Source organism: Neophocaena asiaeorientalis, unplaced genomic scaffold, assembly GCF_003031525.2.
Source record: "Neophocaena asiaeorientalis asiaeorientalis breed wild unplaced genomic scaffold, Neophocaena_asiaeorientalis_V1.1 scaffold36, whole genome shotgun sequence".
Taxonomy (NCBI): Eukaryota; Metazoa; Chordata; class Mammalia; order Artiodactyla; family Phocoenidae; genus Neophocaena; species Neophocaena asiaeorientalis.
Window position 1 is genome coordinate 6,229,753 of NW_020174149.1, and position 5,549 is coordinate 6,235,301.

A 5,549-nucleotide genomic window follows, 5' to 3' on the forward strand; every position below is an offset into this window, starting at 1 on the left:
CTGCGTCTGGTCTTAGTTGCGGCACTCATGATCTTAGTTGTGGTATGTGGGATTTTTCCTTGCGTTGCCAGGCTTCTCTCTGGTTGTGGCGTGCGGGTTTTCTCTTCTCTACTTGCGCTCCTGGGCTCCAGAATGCGTAGGCTCTGTAGTTTGCAGCCCGTGGGCTATCTAGTTGAGGCATACGAGCTCAGCAGTTGTGGCGCGTGGGCTTACGCCACATGTGGGAATCTTAGGTTCCCTGACCAGGGATAGAACCCACGTCCCCTGCATTGGAAGACAGATTCTTTACCACTGGACCACTAGGGAAGTCCCTAAATTTACTGTTTAATGTCGTTCAAAGTAACAAAAAATTAAAATATTAAATTATTAGCACTCATTTTACCATTCATCTTTATATTGTGCATGCCAGTTTTGAATGTAAATACGTTAACTTCTATATGGAATCACTGAATTCACACAATGTATTTCACGGCTCCTACGTGCATACGCATTTTGTTCTTACCTGCACAGTGCAAATGCTGCGCAAAATGAACTCAGCTGTATTTCACTTCTTGAAGTGCACACGTTCCACCAACATTCTGCCTTCTGTTTACTTCTAAGGAAAGACTGAAAAGAAACGCAGTAAGGGCAGCTCTATTCTTCCTTTTCCACCTATGTCATCATGTTCAGTTTAAGTGGTTAGTTGCCCAACACAGGGACTAACAAGAGTAAGATAAGATTCCTAAGTCTTTTGGGTGTCTTAGAGCGCCTCTGCCTTTTTTCGGAGTTCCAAGAAGGTTCTGGTTTGCAAGGTAAGCATGGTCTCTCAGGGCTCTCAGCGTCCGCCTCACCCCCATCCCACTCACCACAGAGGAAAAAGGCTTCCCTTTTAGCTGCTTCGCGTCTCACAGACTCCCATGCATCACCGGTCCAATAGAATTTTGTGAGTCAGGAAGCGCCTGGAGCGCTACATGCAAATTAGGTGGGAGGGAACAGTGGACTAGCTTACTGCACAAAGCGCCTGTGCTCCGGCGCGCGCATGCTCTGTGTTCCATAGGACATGGCGCTGGTACTGGCTCGAGTGGTCTGGGACTTTCTCCTCCCTCCGCCTTGGCCCAGCTGGGCAAGCTGCTCACTGCTCTAAGACTTGATCTCCTCATTGCAAATGAGAATGGGTCCAGCCACCTCATAGGATTATTGTGAGGAGTAACTGAAAGAACACACATAAAGGTCTTCGTACAAGCCTTGGCACAGAGTAAATGCTTGGTAAGTGTTAGCCAGCCGTGCTGTGGTTGTTGCTGTCTTTGGATGAGTTTTGCAGTTCCATTTATTTGAAAATATTTATCTCTTCAAATAAGACAATGAAGAAACCAGGGTAAGATTTATCTTAGAAGAGATGGAAACTTCCCAGTGGTCCCATAGCAGTGGGTTTAATCACAAACCCAGCAACAGTCTTCCTATTACCACTGTTAACTCGGTTAAGAAAAGTTTTGAGTTGGGCTTCCCTGGTGGCGCAGTGGTTGAGAGTCCGCCTGCTGATGCAGGGCACACGGGTTCGTGCTCTGGTTCGGGAAGATCCCACGTGCCGCGGAGTGGCTAGGCCCGTGAGCCATGGCTGCTGAGCCTTCGCGTCCGGAACCTGTGCTCAGCAACAGGAGAGAAAAGTCTTGAGTGAAAAATAAATGGGAAAGGTCCCTCTAAGTCGTGTATGTATAGAAGGGACGAGGGAAAGACTTCTCTAGGGGTATATGTGTATTTATGGGAAGCAGCTAGAGGATTGATCTTAAGCATATGAACCTGGGGTTGTTTTTTTTTCTTTCTTTTTTTTTTTTCTTTTCTTTTCTTTTTAATTTTTTTTTCTTAGTGTTGCAGGCAGCAGACTCTTCCTGTTCCCTCCCTGGCGTCCCAGGTCACTGCCCATCTATGAATTCACTAGATCACAGTCACTCGAAGTGGGGTCCCCAGACACTTGCCTCAGAATCACAAATGCAGAATCCTGGGCCCAATGCCAGATCCTTGAACAGAAATCCCTGGGGAAGTCAGGGAGTTAACAGGTTACCTAAGTGCTTCTTATGCCACTAAGTTTGAGAACCTCTGCAGGAGCCTAGGAGCTGGGAAGGAGACCCCTTTTTTTTTTCCCTCCCCAGTACTGGGCAGACCTGTCAACCTTTGTTGAATGTTGGAGAAATGACTGAATCCAAAGCATGAGGCAAAAGGATTTCTCCCTATCTGAGGACCCTTGGGATGGTTCTCAGGCCTCATATTCAGTGGGTAAGCACTGGTAAGGCTGTAAACTTGTTAAAATATTAAAATTCTTCCATAGGGTTAGTATATACCCACTGCTCTGACCTCTTGGCTACCCCACTGGCCCAGCTGCCCAGGACTCTTCTTTGGACTGCCCCATGATCCAGCAACTAAAGGGTTAACCTCTGGTCTAACAGGGGTCTCACCTATTCTCATTGGTCAGTGTAGGTACAAGCCAGCTCTTCATAGGTCCAATGAATGTGGTACCTTATGGGCAGGCTTGTGCCCTGCCTGTGCCCCTACCCTGTGGAGGTAGGTAGGGTGGGGTGGAGAGGATCCTGGATGGTGGTACCCCAGCTAGTTTACCTTGACTCTAGTGTAAGGGTCTCTGTCTCCACATATCCCCCAGGCCATAATGCGTGGAATCCCAGTGGGTGAGGTGGCATTCTTGGAGGTGGTGCTGGCACCCCAGCAGGCAAATGCCCCAGGTTATGGCTGCCACCAGCTGAGGTACCCCTGCTTCTGGAAACTGCAGCCTCCATGGGACTTTGGCTGTGACAGATCCTGAAAGAGATGGGGTGAGCACGAGGCATGCGAAAATTCAAGTCCACAAATACGAGGGCTCTGTTGGCATGGTTTGGCGGGCGAGAGCTTGCTTGGTACAGATGATGCATGCAGGGATTAGTGTGGGGCTAGGAGAAGTATAGGGAAACAGGTTGTCTTTTCATCTATTTGGTCAGGTTTGCTAAAATCACTGAATATCCTCCTGTCATGGCATTAGCCACATTATTTTCATTGATAAAAATGAGGGCAAGTGCTTATGTAGTATTTGTCCTGTGCCAAGCACAATTCTTAACTCCTTTGAATTAGTATAATTATCACCACCAGTTCCATTACAAAGATGAGGAAACTAAGGCCAAGAGGTTATTTAAAACTGAAGCAGCAGAGCCATGATTTGAACTCTGCCAGCCTGACATTGGAGTCCACACTTAAAAACACCACCTCTCTTCTTCAGTTTACATTCAAAAAAATTGTGTGTGTGTGTGTGTGTGACTTAGTTGGTAACAGATATCTGGAATATATAGAAAACTGTAATACAATGGCTTAGAAACATTGTGAATGAAATTGCTGTCAGTTCTGCAGAAGCTGACAGATGAGTCAGCACCATGAACAATATTGCTGATGTGGAGAGATTATCTGCTCATTGAGACTCCAAGTAACCTAATGATTATCAAGTTATTGAGGAGATCACTGGAAAAGTTCCATGTGTGTTCCTTTGTCAACCATGGCTCGGACAGGGGCATTGTTTACCTGGTGACAGCATGTCAAACAAATGAGCAGCAGCAGTTTTTAAAGACCAACAACTGATTTGGATAGTATTAGAAACTGGTGAACTACTTGCATTAAAACTCATATATATGTGCTTCTGTTTAGAGAATACTGGGAATTAAATGTTTTAAACTTATATGGTGATTAATTACTTACGGGTTTTAAAATATTTTGATTATCACCTCAGCTTTGCTTATTCAATGCTCCATTCTATTCCTTTGGTCCACACCTATTAGCTGGGAAAAAAGATAAGCTCTCAGACCTAGCACCACTACATCAAGCTGCATTCCTTTTCTGCCTCAAGCTTGCTCCTGGTCTGGCTTACACTTTTTCTTTGAGGGAGAAGGAGGTAGATTCCTGCTTTACTGGAAAAGGATGTCCTGATAATTGAGTGGGAATGTGGGCAAGGAGGCTGTTGCTTCCTTCCGTCAACCCAAGTAATTGAGCTGTCATATTTAACGTTTTATTGGTTAAGATTCAAGTTAGGGCTGGAGCCCTTCTTCTGCAATTCCTTCAGGGCCACATGTGGAAGACAGCAAATGGCAAACTCAGTGATGAGTTCTGAATAAGGCTGTGAGAAATGAACAGTCGGCAGTCCCTGTGGTATCAAGAAACACTAAAGGCAAGAGAGTTGTTTAAACACTTAGGGAGGAAACACAAAGCTCTTCCATTTAGTATGTCAAAACCAGCTCAGAAGTATGTGACAATCCAGGCAAAGCATTACAATTTCTAGCCAGTCCAGTCATGATTCTTTGGCAAACTGCACAGTCATGGTTGTGATGCATTGGGATAAGAGGTACTATATAAATGTCAGATGTTACATAAATGTCAGGAATGATTATTGTTTGTTAATGGGATCTAAACTGTTCCTAAGCAAAGCCCTGACATCCTTAGCAAAGGTTCTAACCCATGAGAAGGTAAAGCTCAGCCCTGGTTCTAGAAGAGAGCCCAGTTGGGATTTGAGGTTTGAAAACAGGGGTTGGGGTGGTGCCGGTGCCACCACTTTTTCAAGTGGCTTCAGGCCAGCCTCTTAACCTGGGGTTTGCCTTAGCTCACCTGTAAAATGGGGATAATTATAACACCTCCCCTATTTCTGCTCCTTGTGCTGGGCTGTTGTGAGAATCAAGGGAGTTAGTTCCACGTGGGTGCAAGTGCTTTGTAAAGTGTGAGCTGCCACGAGGATGACAGTGGTCGTCTGGGATGTCTGGGATATGCTGGAATTTAGCCTATGCCTTCCCTTTGAGTCCGACTCACAGAGACAACATCTGAATGGAAGTTAAGCTGAGGATGGTGATGGTGACTTGGCTGATGATGAAAGCGCCTGACTCCTTCTCTCAAGGAATTGTCGGGAAGATACTGCAGACTAGGGGCCCGGATCCTGCATTCTGGCTCTGGCTCTGCCACTTGCCAGCCTGTGAGCTTGGGCGAGTTACAGACGAGGCTCTGGAAGTGATCGCCAAGGGCCCTTCCGGCTCTGACGCTGAGTCTAAATCAGTCTCATCACTTGGCTCTAGCTGTGATTCACCTTCCCCCCCGCCCCCCAGGAGCAACTCTCGTTCCAGCTTCTCAGACGCGAGAAGCAGGGGTCTTGGAAAGGGTGGGGGCAGTGTATTCCAAGTGAGTGTGCACAATAAAGGAGTTATTCCTTTGGAAGTGAGGTGGAGAGGGGCGGGTGCGGGGCGGGCGGTGAAAAGGGGTGTCGAATGAGTGCTCTGAGAAGCCAGGATGCAGGGAACATTGTAATGAGGTCACGACTGTCGCAGGCAAAAAGGAGCTGGACATCTGCTGGTGGGGGAAGGGGGAGCGTCCTGCATTTCTGTTTGGAGAAAGTCTCTTCCGGCATGCTTCAGCACCCCCTCCCCACCTCTCCCCATCCCCACACCTTTCAAACGCTACCAGGCCCTCGTCACGGGACAGCCCGTGTCTCTGCCTCTCCTCCGTGGTCCTGTCTGAAACCATGAGGATTGTTTCCAAGCTCACTCACACCACTAATGTCA

The 5,549-nt window shown here is 47.1% G+C and overlaps 1 protein-coding gene across 1 annotated transcript in view; it reads left to right on the plus strand.

Annotated features, from left to right (window-relative positions):
• Nucleotides 1–1,195: 1,195 nt before the first annotated feature.
• The window catches only part of CREB5 (cAMP responsive element binding protein 5), a 407,122-nt gene continuing 402,768 nt past the window's right edge, over nucleotides 1,196–5,549 (plus strand). Inside the window, exon 1 of the mRNA XM_024755018.1 lies at nucleotides 1,196–1,245. The gene's annotated coding sequence lies outside the window, so the exon portion shown is untranslated. The remainder of the gene's footprint in view (nucleotides 1,246–5,549) is intronic.